Genomic DNA, 25380 nt, shown 5'->3' with positions numbered 1-25380 from the left:
AAAAGATTTAAAGCGTTTCTGTTAAAATATTTGTCCGTGCCCGTACAAAGCTACCAGATGAGGAGGGTTTGATGTCATAAAAGCTGCAGCCAAGTTGTATTTTGGAACATTACTGGTGCCTTGTTTGGGATTTGATTCATGCTAGAGACTACACAGTGAGCTCTTGGCCTCCAGGCTTATCATTGTGTTGACACTTGAGGACAATAAAGCTAAATTTTTCTTTGGTTTAATAAAGTAGTCCCTGTTTGCATTGAGAGCCAGCAGTGACTCAGATGGAACAGCTGGTCTTATTGACACAAGGAGACATTTATTGTCCTCCTGGTGTGACTCCTAAACAGTCCTGCTGGGTAGTGTGGGCAGTGAACTGTCAGGTAGAGCAGGACCGCCTTGAGAAGACCCCGATGAGTGCGACTCGCACCCGGGGGCGCTGTTATTTCTCCCTGAGGAAAGGTGGAAAAAAAGACATTGTCATCTGCTCTGCCTGAAAAAAACCCAGCTTCGCTTAGACCACAACTATAACTCCTCTTTTAACACAAACTGGTAGCATGCATACACATTTGCTCGCTCTCCAGTGCTAATTAAAAGGAGGAAGAAAAAAAAAGAACACATTTGCGTGCATGCAGACACTCAAATCCCAGCTGCTGTTATTTTTAAACAATGCCAGCGCCCTGTTCTGTGTGGGTTTTTATGGCAGCAAAGTTCCTGCTGCTGCTGTTGAGGAGTACTCATGCCCTCCAGCCTGCACCTCTCCTCCATTATCCTAATGAATATTTAGTGCACTGTTGGCAGGATGGCCACAACTCATCCTGCTAAAATACAACGAGCCGCTGCGAGGTTAGAAAGATGAGCGTTTGACAGGCGCTAACGCCGCGGCGGTGTATTTTTATGGACAATTCAGTCAGCCGGGGGTGTGCAGAGTGACCGAATCACAGGATAGAAAAAGAAACGCTGGACATATTTCACAGTTTGCTGTCATAAATACACAGAGCACCAAAAATCAAATCAGGCAATGAAAAACTAAGAGTCCTAGAATAGCTTTTAGCAGGGCAGACTACCACTTAATGCACACTATTTAATATCTTCTACTCTCTTTTTCATAAAAGCATGACTTCCTTTAAGAACAGAATTAAGTGAACTTTGTCTTGACTTCCTATGGTTCTAGCAGTTTCTGCTGTTGACTCTCTAAGATTATTGTCATTCATCCTAACCGTTTCTATGGCGATACCTCTGAGATCTCCTCATTCTTTGGGCTGGGTATCTCTGCTTTGTGGCTTTCAATATACGCACCTCGATGCACTACCAGTGAGCGGAGAATTTAAAGGTACATTCAATTCTGTTACATACAATAAAATAGGTTAAGAGAATGGTTTACAGCTGAATAAAGCTTTTTATTTAATTAAAATAATCACTTTGTGAAACAACATGAGGCAATAACTCGGTGAGAAGAGAAGCTTTCTCACAATCACAGGTTGTGGTTTGATCCCAGCATCCTCCTATCATTCTGCCGTCCCCCTGGGCAATATACTAAATCCCAACTGACCTACCTTTCTGCACATTGATGTATGAAAACATGTTTGTGAGTTCAATGTTTTTTGATCTTTTCTAAAACCATTACACATTTTCTACAATGTCTGTCCAACCCTAACATCCTGTGTAATGTTTAGTTTGATATGCTTGATTAAGGTACAATTTTCATTTTTCCTTATTTGCATAATCTCCCATGGATCTGATTCTTTAGACAACTCATTGCAACATATTAGATGTCCGAAAAGAAACAAAAACTCTAAAAAAAATACCCAAGATTTATGAGGGATTGGTCCAATTTCTTGTTTTAGCCTGGGAAACATTTGTAACAAGAGTGAGTGATATCTAATGAAGCAGTGGCTTCTTTTAGGAGTATTCTTTGTCACTGTTAAATACCCTAACTGCTTCTTGAGTTCAGTGCCAGGAGATGTAGGCATTGGGCGTGGGTGCAAGGGTACCTCTGGGAAATGGGATTCGGGCCTAAGTGACTTGTCTCTCAGCATTTTTACAAAGGTCACGACTGTTGGGTGAAGTTCAGATTTGGAAGCTAGAGGGAACAATGTCTTCTTTGTTCTTTCTTTCAAGTCTCTTGAATTTGGTTGCAGATGTTTAAACCTTGAATGACTTCCTATTTGGCTGACTATCCCTTCTAGTATCCATGGTTCTACCCACTTTCTTTGGTGAGGACAAACCTTAAAGTTTTGCCTAACATGTAAACATTGAAAAAGCCTAAAGGTCTAAAACTTTTGCAAACCCAGAAAGTGTAGGTTTTAGAAATATTTTGGAGAAGAGAACTTATTTAGGAGAAATGCAAAAGAATTTGCACTGGCAATCTTCATCTGGACTTTTAGGGACTGTGATAACAACTACATGGCACCTTTAGGTGTCAACATTTTTTTTGCAGGTGTTTAAGTATGGGACTTGTGCAGCCATACGACCCTTACTAATATATATACGTGTTTTTCTTCTTGGTGCTGCAAGAACGCTGCATGAGAAGATTTAATCGCCTTGCCAAAAGTAACTAGGCTGGCCATATTTCATCACTGTCATGTCCTTGGAGATTTTCTGTACATCTGAGAAGTGCAGCAGTAAAAATGGGACCTGCTAGAAGACTGACCTTTGGTGCAGCAGCTGGGAACCATATTTCAGGATGGCGTGTTGTTGAGCAGACGTCATAGAAAGACCTTGACGCTGCATTTTTTTGGAAGGGTTTGCTTTGCTGCAGGGTGAGTCAGACTCATCACCTTGTTGGTGTACAGTAAATGCAAAATGACGCTAAATCTGGTGTGGTAGGATTCCTGCTTTTTTTACTGTACTGTAAGCAAATCTATTACTAGAATGGTCAGTTTTTAATAGAGATATTAATCAACTTTAAAAGACTTCAGAAAGGATATTTATCTATTTGAGTTCTAAATGATCAAATAAGTACCTCTATTTGGCCAAACTAGATCAGACAGACACTAAGTGAGAGATTTTAAATTGACCTTTTGCTCCAGCGACTCTCACTATGAAAGTACTTAGTTTAGTAATTGGCTCACTTAACTGAGCATTTTTAAGGATTTGCTCCCTTAAACTATTTGACTTGAAAAAGCTGCTATCTTTTTTCTTCAGGAAACCTATTTGATTGAAGCAGCTATAAAAATCCTGTTTTATTTTAAAGGTTGCTTTTGAAGATGAAACCGCTTTTATCGTGATCTTTTCTTGAAACGTGACACAGAGGATGATTGTTGGATTTAATGGGGTAGGAATTCAGTGAAAAAAAATGTTTATGCCAGAACTGGTTAAAGAACTACATGGATGGATCGAAAATGTAATTCTAAGGCTGTGTAAAAGGAAATGCAGAACAAACACAGTGTGTTTTATAGCAAAAAGCAGCCGTTTGCCATGGGACGCTTTATCCCCCCTATGAGTCAGTTTACACCCACCTGGGGTATGCTTCAGACCTGCTTTGAGAACAGATGATTTAAAGATACTACTAAGGAAACCTGGTTAAGTATATGACTCCAATAAATGATATTAGCCAGCAGGAAATTGCGAAGTAGGTTAATTTTTTTTGTTGAGGGATTTTTTGAGTTCTGCTTCATGAGAGTTCATTGGACCAAATAGGGATCAGAACCACAACTACTTTAAATAGGTTTCTATATCAAATTTTCAGAATTAGTGTGTAAATGAATTTGAATGTACTTTGGACTTCAGCATTTTTTATGGTTGCTATTCATGGTTATTATCCGACAAGCACATTGACTTAGGTCAATTTAAAATCTCTCACTTAGTGTCTGTCTGATCTAGTTTGGCCAAATAGAGGTACTTATTTGATCAGTTAGAGCTCAAATAGATAAATATCCTTTCTGAAGTCTTTTAAAGTTGATTAATATCTCTATTAAAAACTGACCATTCTAGTAATAGATTTGCTTACAGTACAGTAAGAAAAGCAGGAATCCTACCAGACCAGATTTAGCGTCATTTTGCATTTACTGTACACCAACAAGGTGATGAGTCTGACTCACCCTGCAGCAAAGCAAACCCTTTTTATGCCACAGAAACTCATAACATCTTTTCTACAAAAAAATCTAACTAATTGGTTCATATAATTAAACTATGACCTGTTTACTTTGTTAAACAGAAAACCAAAAAATAATTTTGCTAACATTTCTTTAAGCTTTATTTGAAAAAGATGTCGGATTTTGTGGTATTTTCAACTTTACAATGTTTGGATACCAGTGGTGAAGAGGAGGAAGTTTTAACAGGAAGCTACTTGGCAGGGCATTGGTTAGAAATGTGGTTTCAACTGGGTGACCTGACTCTGAAGCTTCACTTTTGGCTCAAGCTTGCATTGCATTTGTTGAATGCAATGTGAAGGGTCTCATAAAAAATTATATTTACAATCTAAAAAGTGAAAGTATTGAAACACATTCTGCTTTACATAAAAGATCTTACAAGGAGCTCCTAGAGCTGATTGTAGAAGAAAAGAAGTTACACAATCTCCTAATTGAAATGATTTGCAGCACAAAACACCAGCGGCACAATATGGCAATGATTCTGTAGAGAACTTTGAACATCAGGAATGGCGACAAGTTATTGGGGTCCTTTTAACCTACATGTATTTTCACAATGAGAAGTTTCTCAGGACTTTGTGCTAATTATCCTGACCAGAGCATTTTATACGGTAGGTGCCAGCTGATTTATTTGAGGAAGAGGAAAGATCTTTTTGAATTCAGCCCAAAGATTTTGCTTGAGGACATTAGGACATTCTCTTTGAGTGCATCATGGTCTGTGTTAAAATGAATCCCCTTTTACTTATTCATGAATAATTGCAGCTCTCTGTTTTGGCTCTCCTCTCATCAGATGCTCTAACGGCATATGCTCCCTGTGATCTTAATGAACGCAGCGATTCAAAATATGACACAGTGATTAACATATATTTCTATGAGTGGAATCCACATGGAGAGCACTTGCATTCTTTCACACTTTGCACCCACACCGCGTCGATCTGTTTCTCACTTTCTCCGTGTATTTTCATCTTCAGCAAGCTGTCATTCTTGCGGACGGGCATGTGCTTGCACGCCGTCCTCGGCTGCGACCAGACGGGAGATGGAGGGGTCCCGTATCAAAGCCCCTGTTTGTTTTGGAAAGCCGCGAGTGGGAGCGGTGACCAGATGCAAAAACAACGTGATCATTGAGGCAGGTCTGAAACGGCAGCTGCTGCTGCTGATAGTGCACTCCCGACCCTGCAGAGCTGGTCTGCTTTGTGTTTCGGTGACATGTGTTTTCCACTGTATGTACTGCAGTTAGGACTTTGTACAGTGATTGAGCTTCTTGTTTTCACAATGGAAGGGGTTCTTTACTCAAACATCAGCTCTGTGTACTTCTGGGATAAATATTGAGCTCAGTAATAATGTTCAGTTCTGACACGCTGTGTATAAAGTCGGTGTGGGTGTGATAATACAGATGTGGTGTTTTGATTAATCAGTATCTGCTAGAGTGTGACTGTTACTACATGTCTGCGTGGTCTCATGTTGTTGCCAGTATTTCTTTTACGTGGGTAATATTTAGAGTTGACTGCCTGTACAAGTTCCAACCTACATGGCTTTATTTGATGCAATAACATTTCTGTGGAACAGTCTTGAGTCATTGCTCATTTCCTCATTTTGCATCTGAGTTCTTCTGCTCGGTGGTTCTTCAAGTTTCAGAAACCTTGAAGAAACTTTTTTCTTCAAGTTTCAGAAACCTTGAAGAAACTTTTTTCTTCAAGTTTCAGAAACCTTGAAGAAACTTTTTTCTTCAAGTTTCAGAAAACTTGAAGAAGTTTCTTTCTTTGGATTTTGGCTGCTTTGTCACTCAGTTTCAGTCCAGTTCTTTGTTTGAGCTGTTTAACTGATGAATTAAGAACCAATATTTTATTTAATATTTAGAAACTTTGTGGCCAGTTATATGTCCCAGTGACACAAATTGTTCCCATTTTTTTTTGTTGACATATCTATGAAACCTTTCTGTTCAGTTGTGTTTTCCACTACAGGGAAGTATTCCAGGAACTAAAGCATTTTTCTGTGCTAGTTGTTTCTTTCCATAGGTTCCACTTCAGGACCAGAGCAGAAACCAGAGTATTATTATGCCTGGTCATTTCAGCTTCCCAAGATGTATTTTCTTTTGAATTTGAATATTTTTTAGATGTGTGCTACGGAAAGTTTCATGAATAGGCATATTTTCTATAAATAAGGTGTTATGTTTCTCAGAAAAATCTGCAAATAAACAAAGATCCACTGTACTTTAATAAAATCAGGCCATCTTAGTGTAAATATTAACTAAACAAATTAAATAAAACATTCATTTCTGCTGTAAAAGCACTTTCTTTTCAAGATTTAAACGAGTAATGTTACAATATTTTACTACGTTTATCTGCTGTCTGTCTTAAAAATTAAAGTGATAACAGTCCCTTTTTATTGTGTGTCATTAACAGCCATGCACAAGATGCTGCTAATGTTGCTAAATTCATTTGAAGTTAGTTGCTAGTTTGGGAGTAACTCTGTTTTATAAAGTATAATTGCTGTGACAGAACAATTTGTTATAGGTATATTGTTGAAAATTTGGGTTTTCATGTAGCTCAAAGTTACCCACTTGCACACAGTTTGATGTGTTACTCCTGGGCTTTTAAGCAATAGTTCTTTGTTCATATTTGACTATTTTTAATTATATTCAAAGCTGCATTGTTGTGGTTTACTGAGATCTGTGTCTGCAGATTGCAGTAAAAGGATCTGCTCAGCATCAGCAGCGTCAGCAGACAGACCCACAGTTGAAACATTGGAAAAGGAATGGCCTGGGTAGTTAAAAATGTTCTGGGAAAGAAAGTCCAGAGGGACTTTTCTGATGTTATCCCAATGAACAAAATGAAGCGGCAAAGCTGGTGCTTATTGTGTTTGTGTTACAAGACACAGTTTTTTTAATTTCAAACCAAGTCAATATTTAGCTCTGTTATTGCATCTCAGAGCTTTTTACTCCGTGATGCAACAAATATAAAAATGCAACTCCTAATCAAACAAAATTGGTTGAAATGTTGGAAAATTAGAAGATATCCTGCATCTAAGATTACAAGCCAGACAAGTGATGGGATATTTAGTCATTCAACTCTCCATGTCTTTTTTCCTGTGTACAACAAATTTGCAAAGTAACATGTACAATATATCACTTAAATTAACTACATTTTGTAGTCGACTCTCTGTCTTCTACGTTTTCACGATAAGTCATTAATTTGTTACATTTCCCATGTGACTACAAATCACCATCAGGCCTTTATTATGACAACAGGTTCAGACCATACCTCAGATCAGCCCATTTTGATCTGACAGACTTAATGCAACAATTACAGACGCGGTCGCTCATACTTCTGGAAACACTCAGTGGTAACAAAGAACCATCAATCAATCTCATTGTTCCTGGTATTACTCTCAGCAGTGCACACAGACGTGCATGTTTAGAAAATAGCAAGGAAAAATTTAGATAGGATTAAATACTAGACCCCGGAGGATTGAGAAATGTTTGTGCAGATGGTCAATTATCTGGTTCCTCATTTTTCGTTTGGATCCTTGACTTTCTTGTCAGGATCACTAATTCAATTTGTGTAATACAAAGCAGGCCAATAAGAATACTTAATAAGACAGATCTCCATGCAACGACTAACAGCCCATTTATTGATGTAATAAATGGACCCATGTTTTCAGAACTTGGTGCTTTCTTTTTTGTTGCTGAAAAACATTAGTGTAGAATTGATTTGTTTCCAGACTGTGTTAAGAAGCTCCATACCAGAAAGAACGACACACTTAGAGGAAGATGCGTCTTTAGAAAAGCAAACACCAGAAGGAATTTTAAAAAGTATTTGTTTCAGTAACAAGAGTGCATCTTTGGTCTACTTTTTGATGCTGAAATTAATACATGGAAGATTTTAAAAACTGTAAAGTGCCACAAGAATTTGGTGTAAATTAAGTTTTTATTATTATTATTATTATTATTATTATTATTATTATTATTATTTAGTTTAATATTAACCGGCAGTTGTACTGTTTTTCTCCTGCTTTCTCCATATGTGTAGTTTTTGGACTTTAGAATCTGTTCAAAACAGATATTTTAAAGAGGATAAGTGAAACAAGCAATAGGTACTTTAGCCTGGACCTTTTTGGTCATGTTAAATTCATAAATAATAATGTAATTAACACTGATGTGAAATCTTTGGTACAATTATTTGTACCAAAGATTTGATCCCCCCCCTTATGGCTTATGACCAAAATGACAAAAACAAAACTCAAACATTTTCTTTTTGTCTTTTTAGGCCTTTTCATCCTGTCTCGCATGAATGAAATGTGAATGTTAGAGCTCAAGTTCAGTTGGTTTTACTTCAACTTAACTTTTGAAGCCAGCTCAAAACTTAAAATTCCTATCTTTTGTTCTCTATCAGTGAATGTCCCATAGCAAATGGCTGCCTATGCACCAGTACTCTTATGTAAATGTGTTATAACTTGAAGCATTGAATATTTAATTATTTAATCACTTAAAAATCAAGTCAGCAATGAAGAAATACCCAGAAATTTATCATTTTATTATCTCAGAAAGAAAAAAAAACATCTTTCTGGAAATTAGCAGCTTTAGTAAGTAAGTATTTTGTTTCAAAATTAGCCTACAGGGTACAGAGAAAGCAGTTTACACACATTTCATTGCTTAGCCCACTAATCAGCTACCATACCGAGACAAATCAGATTGTTGTGGTCTAAACCAATTTTCTTTGCAACCTCGGCCCTGCCATGATTGCTTAAATTTCCCAGCGAGTGTTGCAACAGGGAAATGTTATAATTTGATCCTACTCACCTTGATCAGATTACACACTGGAATTAGTATAATTACAGCTGTCACTGATTAATGGGCATGCTATAATTACAGACTTAGCCACAAGTAAGCGTGTATTAGTGCATGTGTGATAAAGAAAAATGAATATGCATTTGTTAAGGAGTGTGTATTTATTTTAACTTAATCCATCCAAATACCTGATTCGTCAAGACTCACTGGTGAACCAAGCAAATCAAGCTTGGACACAAAATAGCCTTAATTAAGAGAGGGATGGCAGATAAGAGCCTTTGTGGAAAAATAAAGTTGCAAAAGTACAACAGAAGGTTGTAAAGAATGATGGATGAAAACTAGGCTAGCTCATAGTATCAAAGTTAACAATAATCTTCAGTAAGAATAAATATTGTAGAATAATAAACTGTGTTTAAGGATGTTGGAGTTGCAGCTGAGTTATATCTATATATCTATGTTGCAGGTGAATTATATATCTATATATCTATGTTGCCACCCTGGTTTAGTTCTGTCAGTCATTGTTTTCCCAGCAATACATGAAAAGAGAGGGATTAAGGATAGTGCTTTGTGGAACTCCATTCCTTTTTAGCATCTAAACTTTTCACAGCTAATTTTACATCTTGTTGAATCTTATCTCTGTTTAGGGTTTTTATTTTTTTTTCAAATTAAATTGCTTCAGTCAAGAGTTACTGTCTCTGTAAACTACATTAGACAACTATTTGTCAGTTTGTTTAGGTTTGTACTTCACACTATTGCCTCATATTCCTCTATGTTAATGATTTCTAACATGCTTATGCCTTTTTTAAAGCAGTGCTGCAGCCTTTATGGTACTTCATTCTTTTTATGTAGTTTGAGGCATTTAAGATGATAATTTCACACAGATTATGGGACGTTTGCTTGTCCTGATAAGTCCAGAAGTAGTTGAGGTGAAACGGGTCACTGGCTTGATGTAAAGAGCTTACATAATCAGACTGCCAGACCACTGCAGCTCCAACCACTTTAAACTGAGAGAAGTTTAAAATGTGCATTACCAGTTAAAAGTTTGGACCTGTAGTCATTTATGTTTAATGCAGAGGTTTGTTTTAGATGGGAACAGGAACTGTGTGGCCTGAAGGAAATTCTATAAAAGCTGCACGGACGTTCATCCTCAATGAGTATTTCCTGACTTTATTTCCATTCCTATTGTCCTAATCCATCCATCTATCTGCCCAACTACCAGTCTGCAGTTTTTGAAGATTATTTTTTTAAATACTTTGAACACTTTTGATTCTAAAATAGGAAGAAGTGCTTTCACCGCTGAATGTCACCATGTGTCACAAGGTGACATCAAGGATTCCCAGCTGGTGTCTCAGTTTTGCTTCCAGACGGTATTTATCCTGACTGACCAACTTGTTTGCAAACTCTTCTAAACCATAACCGTATTTGGGGATATTGGCTAAACGGTAAAAAATGAACAACTTCCAAATGCCCTGGATAGATTACTGCAAATGACTTCTAACACTTTATCAGAATGATGCCCTATTAAGCATTTTCAGCTGAGATTCTGAGAGTTGCAGTTAATACTAAAATGAATCACGGCCTCACTGAGGTGGCGCTTTTTACCAACCAGACGGATCGTATGGAGCTGAAGTAAGGGAACCAGAAGCAAGACGAAAACGGAGCGATAAGGGACTGAGCTGCAGGGTTTTAAATATTAATAGCGTGTATATCAGACTTAGTGCATGCATGAGCTGTTTATGTGCACTCCAGGTTTTCTACAAGCTCAGCAACCCCCCCGACCGCGACAAGGCAAACCTCTCACTCTGTGAACAGAGTCAGTCGAGCAGAATGGAGTCGCAGGCAAATTGACGCGAGGGCCGAGATAGATTACGCAGATGCTGCTGCCGCTGCCGTGTTGACAGAGCTGTGGTAAACCTCGTCTGGTCTGGGATGTTCCACCGGGGGCCTTTCTGCTTTATCTTTTACCCAGAATGAAGATTAAAATCTAAAATAAATAAGCCATGACATGCGAGATGAAATAAATATTTGCACTCATTGTGATTGAGCTAAATATTATCATTTTCATTAGTTTGTGTGACTTTCAAGATTAAAATGGATAGATTTATGCATAAAAAAGCCGTTCTCGGTTTTTGCCTCCCTCCCACGGTTCATGTGAGTAGGATAGAAAAGCAGCAGCTTCTCTGTTTATCTGCTTGCTTGCCAAATGAAAGAAATAACCTCCTACAGTTGGCAAGGAAAAAATCTGGCAGATTTTTTTTAGATGCATCACAATATCATGGCCTTTTGAAAGGATTTATTACCACACACAGCTACTTTATCTTTTTTTAATGGACATTGGATCAGTCTGAACATGTTTTTCACCAAAATGTTGTCAGTATTTTTGGCACGCAAGTTACCCACCAACCAAATCAGAAAATGGTGTGCAGGTTCCACTTAAAATACTGCTACTGGTCAAACCTGAGATGGAATATTTTGCAGTTGTTTTTAACCTTTATTTTTACTTAATACCTTCCTTGTCCTTGGACATGGTGCTGCATACAGTATACTGTTGCGTATTCGTTGTTCAGCATTCATGCCTTCTTCACTTCAAAATTTTATTTGGAAACATAACTCTAAATTTGTGTAAAAGTTTCTTATTCAGTTTTTTTTTTTTGTGTGTAGAGAATGTTAACTATAAAAAAATGCAGCATGGAAAGCTGAGATATCTAGACGCAATGCTATTGGCTGGTGTTTACAAAACAGCCAATCTAGCGCTACTACGACTTTTATTGTGTTTTTACTGATATTATATTATGTATGTATTTGGTGTTTGAACTAGTTTGAGAGGAAGTCTTGAGTATTTGCAGGTTTTAGCTATTTGAGGGCAAGATGTGGACCCTAACACTGTGTGCACGAGGTGCACTGCAGTTTGTAGAGATTCCTCAAAATACAGTTTCTCGTAAGCCTTTTCTTTCCATGTAAAAATAGAAACAGACAGCTTTACCGTTTTTGGGATTGGGTGTCTCGCTTAAAAAGTGCGGTTCCCTCTGGTGCAGCTGGTCACGTCGCATTGAGATTGAGCTTTCATAAATAAAATCAGCTTAGCCGAACCACCAGAGAGTGGAGTAGGGGTTAGCAGAGTCAATATAATTTTATTAGGAGAGGTCCAATACTACAGACCTTGACTTTAGCCTAAAACTGTCTTTAATCTCAAATCCTCATAGAGAACAGTAATCCTGCATGAGTGAAAAGATCAAATTCTACGTTTTAAATAAACACAGTAACAGATATTTTCTCAGCAGCAGGTGCAGCCATTTCGAAATGCTCATGTGTCGTCTCAGCACCCTGTTTGGGGAGAGTTATGGTCCAAGTGTGTGCGCTTGTGTGAGTTTTATTGGCTCCATTGAGTGAGTAACATTTCCAATCTGTTGTGATGTCGTCTTCCCCCCTGTGGCAACACAACTGCGTCACGGCATGAGTTTTGCTGTCACATTTTTCTAGAATGATCTGCGTTATGTAAGGACTGAAATAAGGGGAACGACACTGCCAAATCGACATACTGCTGCACACATGCGGACACACACTCTTTCTTTCTAACACACACACACACACACAGCCAAAATGTCCCAGCTGGTCGGCTGGCACTTTAGTCATAGCCAAACCTCTTGAATAGGACAGCTGCCAATATGTTGGTTTTTTAATAGCAAAAGTCATTATTTTAGGATTAATGTTCATAGTGCAGAGAAGGTCACCAGGTGACTATACGTCAGCTGCCCATTATGTGAAATATTACAGAAAGTCAAGGTTGATTTCAAGGGTAAATACTTTAAGATTCCATGAATAGAAGGCACGCTTATCCAATAAGTTTGTTTGTACTTTGCTTCCAGGCAGCCAGACTTTCACGTAATCTTTTTAAGTGGCCCTGATCAGTATTTGTCCAAGTTTTTTGAAGGTCTTTCAAAGTTTTTCTTTTAACTTTGGCTGCAATTACACTCATTTTTAGTGGAGTTAAGCAATATGGGCGTAAAATCTTCTGGTACTTGTTGTGCTATATACTCATAAACCACTTTATTAGGTGCACACATTCAGTTGCTTTCAGACATAACTGAGGGTTTTCACACAAAAGCATATTTGAGGTTTACAGAGAATGGTTGGGAGAATAGAAAATATCCAGTAAGTAGCAATTATGTGGACAGAAATGTCTTGGTGATGTCAAAGCAGAAACAGGCTTGAAACAGTATCTAAAATAACCATTCGCTACAACCAAGAAAAGCAGAATATCAGCTCTGAATGTACAACATGTCGATTCTTGAGGCAGATGGGCTGCAGCAACCCTAATGGTTAGGGTCGTCATCCTTAAACACAGTCTTAAATAAACTGAAGACGACCATTAGGGGGTCGTCTTCCCCTAACCCATAGGGGAAGACGACCCCTAATGGTTATACAATCTTAAAATCCAAAAGAAAAGCTACAGTTCATACAGGCTCACCAAAAGAGGACAATAATAGATTGGATAAATGATGCCTGGTCCAACAAGTCTTGATTTCAGCTGAAAAATTCAGATGTTGAGATCAGAAATTGTAAATTATATTATACAACTTTCTTAAGAGTCTACTTTATCCTGCTGTCCAGGTGAACACTGTGGGATTTGTACTTCACCAGCACCTCCACTTCTTCTGCCATGGTGAAAATAAGGTTTGACCTAACACCATGTCTTTTGAAATCTACAATCATCCCTTTTGTTCGCATTCAAGATAAGATGATTGTTCCCACACCATGACACAAAACGGTCCAACATCTTCCTGTACCCAACTCCTTAACCTCTTGTACCACCGATGACTGAAAATTCATCTGAGTACTTCTCTGGATGACAGGGCTAAGTTGTGCAGAGTGAAAAGGAATGTAGAGAGTCCAGTCTGTGGTTCTCTTCAACATCTGACCACCTGGTTAGACAAATACTCCTTCAGTCTCACAAACTGTGGTCTGTTTGTCAGGTAGTCATTGACCCAGATGATTGTTGAGGCCTCCACCTGTGTCTTCTAGAGTTTCTGACAGAGCAAATCAGGCTGAATTCTGTTGGCTGTCATGATGCGGGATGTCAGTGCAACAGGTCTCGACTTACTCATGGCTAATGGGTAAGCTTTTTTTGGTACCTACTGGAGGCTGAAGAGGTGCTGGTCCACACAGAACTTCAAGGCCCTGGGGCTGACACCATTTGGACTTAGTCTCATTGCAGTTCAGTAGTCTCGTTCCAGTTCAGTTTCTTCAGCTGCCTCTACATCTTACTTCTAGACACAGAATGGGGAGGCAAATAGAGCACTATTTGACCATTTCTGGTACACCCAATGACTGAAAATTCACCTGAGTATCTCTCTGAATGACAGGACCAGTGTCGTTTTTGGATCTTTTCATTTGGTTGAAGACAAAGACGTAGAAGCAAACGAGTCCATGACCGAGATAGAAGAGAAGTCAGTAATTATTTGGGGGGTATTTTCTTATTTTCGGAAACCATGTCCATCCCTTTACTGCCACAGTGCACCAATCTTCTGATGGATACTTCCAGAAAGATAAGGCTCCATGACATATTAAACTGAGTTCTTGAACATGACATTGAGTTTAATTCAGTCGAACAGCAGTCTGCAACTCCAGTCTTCAAGTACTACTGTCCTGGGGATTTTGGATGCATCTTTGTTCCAACACACCTGATTCAAAAGGCTGAATTACCTCCTTGGCATGTCAGCAAGCTTTGTGAGAGCCTGGTCATTAATCATTCATTTGATTCAGGTGTGTTGGAGGAGGGACACATCCAGTCGTTGTGGGACACTGGCACAGGTGGAATGGAGTTGTAGACTCTTGCGTGAAGCACTTTTGCATCCATGATTGCTGATCAGATTTTAGCACAAAGACAATACTAAGTGTTTAAAATATTCAGTTATTCTAACTTATTTGAATATTAGTGTTTTTTTTTTTAATAATCTATTATGTTTGAAGAACATCAATGTAGTAATGGTGAGCCATCATCAATTTTTATGTTGGCAGAAGCTGGGCTGTTGCGGGCTACTTGGCTTGTTCCAGCCAAAAAAGGCAAGGCAAGTTAATTTGTTTCCAGATGTCCCAGAGGTATTCTGTGTGAAGGAGAAGGATTCTTGGTTGAAAGAGTTTGGCAGGACTTTACTGCAGGGCTTTAAGTGAGCTCCACGCCACTAAATCGTAACAGATTCACCTTTTTTTTATTGTTTTGACAAATTTCTAATTAAAAACAAAATAAGAACAAACCGATGACTAATTTGCTTGCCACATGACATTCATACAGCTGTCAGATTTTATTTAAATAATGCCACATTTATCACTCTTTCTTTTTCTATATCTGTTGGCTGTTTTTTTCCAACATGTTTGTCTCTTTTTTCCACTCTTGTAAACCACATACTGTGTTGTGATGCAGTTGTATGCCAGTCCATTTGTGTCTACTCAGCCGCTGTATAAATAATAGATCTGAAGAAATGACAAATGGCATCCTGTTGAATGTTGCATGTGGATTTTGACAGAAATTTGCAGTTGTGTTTAAGTGCACTTTAAAACAGTCATACGGCATTATGAGCTGATGATTTGTTCCAACATCTTCATTCAGCTGCTGAGTTGTTCCTAACTTTGCAAACTCTTTTTTCCGTGGGCGGGACTTGTTCTGGTGTTGGGATCTAGCATTTAATAACTTCATCCTGCTTTCTCTTCTCTACCTTTTAGAAATTTCTCCTCGGGGGCAGCGCTGATCAGATTTTATCTGCTCGCCGGATTGAACGGCAGACTTTTAGTGTCTCTCTGGGTGATAGAAGAATAGGTGGAAAGACATTTGAGAATAGTTAGTGGGTATCAAGTGAGCCCTTACTGGTTCTGCTAAATCTGAACTCCACTTGGGTGCTCTCAAAAGCCCCCGGTGAGCACTAACAGGAGCTAAAATAATGGTAGAGAAAAATGGCTCTGGCTACTCATGACCCCATTCTCTGTTCATGTCAGAAAAGCCGCTGCCAGCATTCTGTCTGTCTGTCTCTGAGTTTTTGCCACTGTCCACCTTTTGTTCTTGTTTTGTCTCATTACATCATCTCAATTCAACAACTGCATGTCCTTCAGATTATAAGCAATGTGTGCATTGAACTAATGGTGTATCATAAAAATGCTTTTGGCCCGAAGGCCTTGATGTTGTAGATCTAATTTTTATAGTGTTTAAGGCTTTGAAGCTTATTAATTTACTACCTTTAATGGTTTCATTTGATAACTGGAAGTTGATTTAAGTGTTTTCCAGGTCTGCATTAATAGGGAAAAGAAAACTTCCTGGGAAAACAATATTTCTCTGTCGATCCAAGCGTTTTTCTGCATCCATCCATCCATCCATCCATACGTCCGTCCGTCTGTCCGTCCGTCCATACGTCCATGCATCCTTCCTCCCTTACGTCAAACTTATATTTACAAGTGAACAACAATTTAAAAATGATACATTTTAAACTGGTATAGTATGGAAATCTGACATAAGAACCCTTAGTGTGATCTGTTCCCTGGTTTGGAACGTAGTTATGTAAATGTGACTTTGAGCATTTTACCACAACACTTTCAGCTATTTACATTCAATCTATAGTGCTCACTTTTCATGCAGAATCAGTTACTTACACCATAAATACACATTCACAGTTAAATTGTTACATCACTCATGTCTTTGTGTTTGTGGGAAACAGGAAAAATGTCATTGAAGTCCAGTTAGTTTTAATGACGGGATATTTACCCATAATGCTTTGTAAAGCACTGCTGAGTCTCTCTTGGGGCTCCAAATTACCTCTCACATCTGCTGCTTCTCTTCGCCACAAATAAGTCAGCAAAACACACCAACACACACACAGCCAGCCTCATACTGTACGTCCAATGGTGCAAAGAGGGGCTGTTGGAACTGATTAGGCTGTCGTAAGTCATGATGATGCACTTAAACAGAGATGATGGAAGACGTTTCAGTAATTGATTGTTCCGTCATTCAAATTAATGTGGCTTGAATACAAATTAAATTGAAAACAAAACAACTAGGCAAAACAATGTGATCACACGTCTTAAAATTACAATACCCTCTAGTTTCCTATTTTTGGGATCATGATTTTCCCACTGGTCTTTTGTTTGGCTGCTGAGTTACTGAGTGTTTTGGGTTGTGGCGTAAGGTCGTAATGTCCGGAAATGACCATACCCTGTTAGCAACACTGGCACACTACTTCAGATAACTGTTGGGATGATAATGGAGAGAAGCAATATTTGTGCTTTTGAGACTGTGACTTTATGATGTTGATTTTACAGCCATCGGAGTTGTGCTGAATGGTCCGATTCCTTTGACCATATCAGTTTACCCTTGTGGGTTTGTCTGGATTGTGATTGCATCTCCAAGACAGGTTCACAATGCACCGTATTGATTGGTCTGGACTTCTCCCGGCTAGCTGAATGTCTCACACTTCGTGTTTTTCTCTTAGTGATGTTTTAGCATGTACTCTTTGATGGACTGGAGCAAAGAATACATTTTATCAGGCGTTGTGGTCTATTTCTTGCAATTAGAAAGATGGATTAGTAGTAAAACAGTTACGAATGTCATGTTTTAAAGCTATCAGTTTAGTGGTGCTGTGTTGTTTGTTGCTGTTTTTTGGTGAATTTCTAACCGCTATTTGGAACTTTGCTTACAACTTCTTCAGATGTTAATATTTTCTTCTGGTGTTTATAAATTATTCTTGAAAGCATGTGTAGCTTCAATGTGCAGTGATGTTCATAAACATTGATCTGAGGAGTAATGTAAAGAGCATTTATAAACACTGTCTGATGTTAAGGAGTAACAGCTGTTACCAAATATGTGTGCTCACTTTCTAACAGCAATGCTGCGTAATAAAACCCACACCTGTAGGTGGCGATAACATCTGCCCATAACCCTGGCTCCACAGTTGTGAGTTTTTTTTTGTTTTTTGTTTTTTTTTTGCAGGAGGTAGTGGGAGGACATGCAAAAAGTGAGCAGTTGTTTCATGATGTGTAAAAAGAAATCTCTGTTCACCATGTCCTACAGTTTTGGTTTTCGGAGAAACTGAGAAAAAATCCGAGAGGATGAAGCATTTACTGGAGAAGATGTGAGGAGAGGATGTTGGTCGCTTGCTCTGCAGAAACAAATGTCTTTTCTCTCTATTATTATGTGTTTTGGTTGATAAAATCAGTCACTAATTGGCTCTGCAGTCCAGATCTATCACTGTAACTGTTGGGTAGAGAAACATTTTTGTCTTACTGAGACTGTGTTGTTACTTTGAGGGAGTTCAGTTTGTGTGTGGTGGGTTTTGATTGGAAACCTGTAGCACTGGTGAGGTGGGTGGGCAAAAGTCCACATTACAACCACTTGAAGTGTTTTTAACTTCAAAAAACACATTTTTGAAGTTAAAAATGAAGGTTATCCTAATCACAGGAAAGCAGCATGCTACTTTATCTGCCAGTAGCTGTAATTTTTTGTCTGATTGGTTTATTGTAGGCTTAAAGAAGAGATATTAAGTCATCTGTAAAAGATGTCCTTTATTTCCAATTTAAGAGGCTTGAGTGAAAAAAAAAGTACTTCCAGAGACAACGTTAAGCAGATCAAACGTCTTCTTGAAAACTCTGTTTTTCACATACAATTCCTCTAGGTATGAGACACATCCAGCTATAGATTTATGAAGGAGATTTCAGAATGGTGCCAAAAATACACCTGTAAAACCCAAAACATCAGTGAAAAACAGCCCCAAACATGGTAAAGCAGTTTTTTAAGCTCACAAACCAATTGTCGTTGGCTCCTTTCTCACAAAAATATTTTCAGTCCTTACGCATGTTCCCATATGCACACATTAGCTCCCACCCACAGTGCTTCTCTGCAACCTCCCACACTAAATAAATTTAGATTATTGGCGGAAAAGTAGTGCAAACTTACTTCACACATTTTGCCAAAACAAAAAAAATCTGAAAAGAAAACAGATCTTATTGGCATTCTTTTTTTAGGAACTTAAAATAAAAACATGAACGTCAGACTTCTTATATATTTTAGTTTTATTGAATGCGAAACTACACTCCCAGCTTGTGTATTTACATTGGAAAATGTTGAGAAAGATAATTTAGTCATCATATGTTTACAGATTCAGTGAAACTAAAAATATAGCAGTAGGAATTAAATAATAGCCCTTTATTTTTGGATAGGTGCATTTTCTTTGAGGTGTTGTAGGACTACACAGAACGCCATTGTTCCCAGAGTGGACAATTCTCTAAGTGATTTTTGTTTACAGAAATCAGATTCCACTGCCAAATCTACTATGTAAAATAATAGAATGTAGATTTTGAGATAATGACAATGCTCATTGTAGCTAAATAAATAAAAAGCTGGTACTGCTTTTGCAGTTTTGATTCTATTAGGCATTTAAAAAATTTGCATTTTTGCCTAAGGAACCAATTCGTACCAACCTTGTGGACATTTAATGCCACAATGCCTGCTTATTTTACAGTTATAGGATGCCAATAAATGGCATCTACCATCAGCAGACCACTAATGGCTTCTTTGGTTTGATTATATGTTTTTGGATACTGTAAGAGTAAACGGATTTAATTGAAAATCCGAATCACAATCAATGATAATAAAGCGTAAGAAAATAATTTTATCAAAATATGTGATATTTGTCATTATGTGTTACTAAGTACTTACATTACTAGAGAAATAAAGAAATATGCAACACATGGATGTGGGTAAAAGAAAAGTAGGAAGAGATAAAATGGCAACATGCATTTGAAGTGAAGGTACATTCTGTCAAACAGGCAAATGAAACCTGGCCCAACTTTATCTGTGAGGAACCTTTCCAATGAACGTGAATAATTAGAGAAAAAGGTATTAATCCATCTATTTTGGAAAAATAATTTCCTAAGGTATACGAGTTCCCAGAGTGGACAAGCTCCATTGTCTTTTGAATATTTTAGGTATACTTTATCGAAAAACACTGCAAATAGGCAGATTCTCCATCAATAATTTGAAGTTGCATTCCACAGAAATCTCCACGAATCCTGAACCATGAATAGACGACGGTCAAGTGTATTTCTGCGTTTAATCATAAAACCTGCATTTTTGTAAATGCGATCAGTCTGATAATGAAATTTCCCAGTGGCCTGCCTGGATTTTGTTTTGTTAACCTTTAAAACACATAACAAAGAAAGAGGCCTTACCAGCATAGATGTGTATGAGTTGTTTTGATTCGGTTTATCTCTCTCCACTTTGACTCACCAGAGCTCTCTTGGGCACACATGGTCTCTCTCTGTCATCTGCCCCCTCGTTCTCTCTGCCCCAGCTTCTGGTTCACCTTGGATGACCAAAAGGCTAAATGACATTGAAACCCTCCTGAGTCAGCAAGTTGCTAATAAATCATTTGTCCTTTAGATAACTCCACAGATGTGCCCCAGTGCAATGCCATGCGGCTTTGTGGACAAACTTAGTTGTTTGTTTGAGCGTTATAGTAAATGCAGAAAAAAATAAACTGAATTGTGATCTTATTGGAGCATATATGCACACTTTTAGCTCTGTTTTAACAGAGAGAGAAACTTGAACACTGTTCATCAGTTGTATTCGTGATGTACTCTAAAATACCTGCCCATTACCAGAGCAGCACTGGCTGAAATCTGCCAGTCTAAAATAGTAACCCTTATGTAACTGTGGCCTCTGCATGGTGAAAGGAAATGTCAAATGCAGTTCTGCAGCCTAATGGCTTTAAATCTTTAACAACCACACAAATAGAGAACCAATAATGGACTGGATGTTGACTTTGGCAAAGAATAGCTTTCGTACATGCAATGAAAGAATGTTGTAAAAGATTCTTTCTAACTGAACTAATGAATAATTTGGATTACAGCATGTAGTGATTGTGCTATTTTTTTAATAGCCTGTAGATTTTTATTCATTTTAAACATGATTTTTTTTATCTTTTTGATTGTCAATGGCTAATAGATTATGCATATACTTCTGTGAAGTATAGCATATATATTTCACTAAGCATGTAGATGGACAGAAGGCAGACTGCCCACTAGTCAGACCAGCTTCGCTCACACGTCACTAGCCGACCAGCCTTGGGCGGCTTTGAACAGATGGCAAACGCAGGAAGATGTTCCACCATCCTACACCGTTCAGACTGACTCAGTGCTTAAAGTTTATGAACACTTTAACAGAGCTGCATACTTTAAAGAGATTCTCAACCAAATGTTAAGACTTGGTACGAATCCTACCTTCTAGAGAAGATCAAACACATTATCTCATAGAAAGGAGCTTTGGTAGGGAGGCTGTACCTACTGGAATAACCCTTAACCAAGGGAATATTTTGTAGATGACAGAGTTCTGAATATTTCTGATTGATTTAATATTTCCAGCATTTTGTTTTCGGAGTCTCCCAGTTTAAACTCCTCTTCCGTTTGTATTTTCTGTTAACAGTAAATAACCCCATTGGGGGTAATTGGTATTGTTTGAAACCATAAATATATTACAACATGCCACAGTTCCATTAATAAAATCAGCTAACCTTGGTGGAAACGATAATTAAATGAAAGCAGAGTTATGTTTTCACACTCCAAGAGAGGCTGAGGTAGTAATGGTCTCATCAAAGCCATTTTTAGGTATGTAGACCAGAATCGTTAAAGTATTATGTTAGTGACAAACCTTCTACTGTTTGTGGTTAAATGTCCTCCAAGTTACATTTTTCAGTAGAATATGGGTTGTAATCCCATCTATTCTTCAAGCTTTATCTCATGAGAAACAGTGGAGTGTACGTTTGTTACTCAAGTGCAAACACTGCGACAGAATCATCAGTTATAGTTTTATACCTGACAATAATTACTTTTTATTTTGGTGACGAAAAAAAGCAAGATGCTTTGAAGTGATTTTTCTTAGGTTTTACACCCGCACAGTCTGAGATTAATACTCTATTACACTGATTTAATGCTTTTTAATGACATTAAGATCAGTGCAGTAATTCATATATCCAGATCGCAGAAGTAATAAATGTGAAACATTGAAGTCTGACAGAAAAGCAAATGCAGAAGAAATCTGTAATGGTCTGAAATGGGCCAGATTCATTTCCGCAGCTTACTACACACACAGATCCAAAAGTGTGCTCTTAACCCATGTAGTTTTTGGCCAAAGGAAGATTACAGAAAAGGAAAACCAAAAAGTAGAAGCTGGGAAGCCTAAAAGGGAAAGTATCTCAGCGCCAAAGACATGTCTGTCTTTGCCTCATTTCCACTTTATAGGTTCTGCAGCATGGCACCAGGAGATCTTTTTACATTTACAGTACTGATGCTGTCCAAAGACTATTATTTTGGTTCCTTACCTACAAAGATAGTCATACTGGCGTTCAGCTTGACGTCTTCAATGTTTGATTTGGTTTTCTTGTTCTGCTTCAGATAACCAAATCAGAGCTCTCCACTGCCTGAATGAGCATCGCTGAGTGGAAGTCCTGGATCAGCGAAGGGGGGGCTAAATAGACCTGTCACACTAAAATCCAAGTTTTTTTTTTTTTTTTTTTTTTATATATCCAGGGAATGACACTGTCTACTATAGTATAAAATGACTTCCATGGAGAGGGATTTGCAGGTCACATGCAGCATGGAACCAGGAAAACCAGCTACAAATCAGATTTACCATCGTTCCAAATCCCAACCCTAGACTAATAAATTGTTAAAGACTACCTACTGGCGGATGTTTTTCCCCCTTCAGCTTTATTGCGCTGCTTTGGCTGATTTTATTTTCTACTTTGCAGTTTAGGACACAACATTTTTATGAAATTTAACAATAAACAGTAAATGAATTGTTTGCATTCATGCAGGAACAGATTTCCCGGGCGAAGGATAATTTTTCACAAAAGAGTTTTTCTAGTTACCAGGTGTTAGATGTAACCTACTTTACCGGATCCTTGCGTCTTCTACTATCATAAGACGCACACATGTGAACACAACATGAGGTGGCCTAGTTTTTCAGCTCCTCTGTGGTAATCCGATCCAGGACCGGTGAATAGAAGGGGTCTGGGAAAGCTTGCTCTGCCATTGTTCAGATGGAGGAGCGGAAAGAAGAAGAAAGGTTCTGAGAGCATCTGTGAGGCAGGATTGAGTCTTTATGAGCTCTAAACCCTCCTTCCTGACATGTGAGATTCAGCAGTGAAGCAGTAAACTCTGACTCAAAAATCACAAGTATGCCTTCATTTAAATGTATCGGATCCCATGTAGCGTAGTTGTAAAGTTTCATCCCAAAGAATCTCATCCAGACTCAGGTAGCTGAGCTGAATTTCCGCTCCGGGAGTTTGCAGTACAGATCTTCCCCTGGTGGTTCTGGATTTTTCTATCTTTGCGTCTCTATGTGAAGTTTTTTTTTTTCTTGGTCATAAGCCAGTTGTGATGGCCACCTGCCCACTTTGCCAAGGCTTTGGCAGCTTCCCAGATGGTTGACCCAGATAGTCGAGAGAGAAAAGGAACGAACTGTTTCTCAGACTCGCTTCAAAACGTGCACCTGTGAAGGTGCTCCGCATGCAGAGATCCACCTGGGCGGGACACCTGGATGTTTACTGGGTATGAACCCTGAAACATTCCTGATGTAGCAGTTCTGTTACTGCGTGACTCTTTTAAAAGTTTTACAGCTGCAGACCAACATTTGTGATTAATTGGTTGTTTATTGTAGCAGACTGCAAATATTTTAACTCACGTTTCAAAAAGAATTGGAAGTGCATGAAACTACTCAGACGATTCATCTTTTAGTATTTGCCAAACATTTGCAAGACACCTTTAGTTTCTGTTCATCTCCTAAAGACTAAATCTAAGGATGGATGATTAGACTTTGCTTTTGTTGATGAGCAGCATTTTTTCAGTTCACCTCCAGGTATACATGGGAGTTAAAAGTCTATTTCCAAATAAATGTTAACAACAGAGGAGAAAGGCTTACTTTTATGACTAATAAAATTGATTGAAGTCACATCTTTAGTGCAAATGTGTAACTGAAGATGCAGAACCTCTGATATTCTGCTACTACTTGGGTTGTGGAGCCTAACAATTTGGGAGGAAATTATAAATGAAATGATTTTCCACAAATAACTTGGAGTTATGTTTCACAGAAAAATCTGTGAATTTGTGAAAACTTAAACGCAAATAGCCTCGTGTCCACTGCAGTTTCCAAATTCTCTATAGGGATCAGACTTTGGGAAAATCATTCCAGGCTTTCATGCTTACCTGTTTTAGATATTCCAGAACCAGATTTTATGTCTGTTGGTATCACTGAGGTGTTGAAACACCGAAGTTTGGACATGTATTTTACATGAGTTGAAGTTGAAGAATTTGAAGGTAGTCGTCGGTCATTCTTTCAACCAACAACGTCTAATTTAGCACAACTTCCTGAAACATTCTTCCTGCCATTGTAGACAAATGGCTCCGTCTTTGTTTTGTCTGACTTTTCTCAGAAGGCTTTTGGTTTGGCCATGTGGGCAGCTGCAAATATCAGTGAAGCTTGAGAAGTAGCCATTTTGCAGAAGCTGCTTCTTTCACTGAGACAGTGAGACACATTTTCAGTTAGTCTCCAGTTCATGGCAGCTTTGTGGTGATACCTGGGTTGTTCCTGAACATCATTACCGGTTTCTTTTCATCTGAAAGAGACGGTTTGAATCTTCTCTAAGACTTGACAAAGTAGTAAAACATGTAGATACTTTGTACCAGTTGTTGGAGTGAGACTCTCGGAATGTGCATTTGTTTGGAATTGTGTCCAAAAGAATTTCTCAAGTTGTGTACATCTAATGAGACGTTTTTAAGCCTTCACTTCTCATTGTTTAGAGGATTACTCAATCCAGTTAGTGCTGTCAAACAAAAGACAGAGAGAATTTGCAGCTGCAGTTAAACATGACTACTGACCAGTAGGTAATGCTCCATTGCTCTGATAACCCTTAAGATATTTTTGAACGTTTATTACAGCTGTTAAATTACAAGAAGTCATTTATTTCCTGGACAAAAAGTAATGCCTTTTCTTGACTGGGGGTTGGTTGTTTTTGTCTTTAAAAGTGGAAAGCATTATGTAATATAGCTTTTTTGAGCTTTATATAATTTTATAATGTTATTCCCTCATTGAAATCATACCTGGAGTTTTGCTTTCATTCTTTAAAGGCTTGCTCTCGCAAAGTACTGCCTATTTCCATAAAGGTCTTCCTCAGAGCTCCAGCACCCAGACAAGCTTCTGCCTCACAGAACACCTCTCAATAACTCAGCTCCTTCAGACTAGTGGCAGCAGTCATTAGCAAACACCTCATGGAAATGTGCGTCTGCAGTTCCATGCTCCTAAGTCCGATGTGCCAAGATAAGTTTTAAATGACATAATGGAGGAGCATTGAGGTGATGATGTGCTGATGGCAGTGCTGATGAAGACCAATTTTATGGAGTCAGATGGTAAAGATTAGTTTTCTTAAGTTATGCTTGGTAGATACAGCATTTTTATAACAACTTTAGGTAACATAGTTGATT

The 25380-nt window shown here is 38.2% G+C and overlaps 1 protein-coding gene and 1 long non-coding RNA gene across 3 annotated transcripts in view; one reads left to right on the top strand and one right to left on the bottom strand.

Annotated features, from left to right (window-relative positions):
- Positions 1-25380, top strand: part of adarb1b (adenosine deaminase RNA specific B1b) — a 92269-nt gene that overhangs the window by 3395 nt on the left and 63494 nt on the right. The gene's annotated exons all lie outside the window — the stretch shown is intronic.
- On the bottom strand, positions 215-1321 carry LOC107833265 (uncharacterized). The gene is made up of 2 exons (XR_001658978.1): positions 1110-1321; positions 215-436 (listed from the first exon to the last, which is right to left on the bottom strand). It is a non-coding gene; the product is annotated as an uncharacterized LOC107833265 (long non-coding RNA).

Source organism: Poecilia formosa, unplaced genomic scaffold (genome assembly GCF_000485575.1).
Source record: "Poecilia formosa unplaced genomic scaffold, Poecilia_formosa-5.1.2 Scaffold353, whole genome shotgun sequence".
NCBI classification, from domain to species: Eukaryota; Metazoa; Chordata; class Actinopteri; order Cyprinodontiformes; family Poeciliidae; genus Poecilia; species Poecilia formosa.
This window is presented reverse-complemented; position numbering and strand designations above follow the sequence as displayed.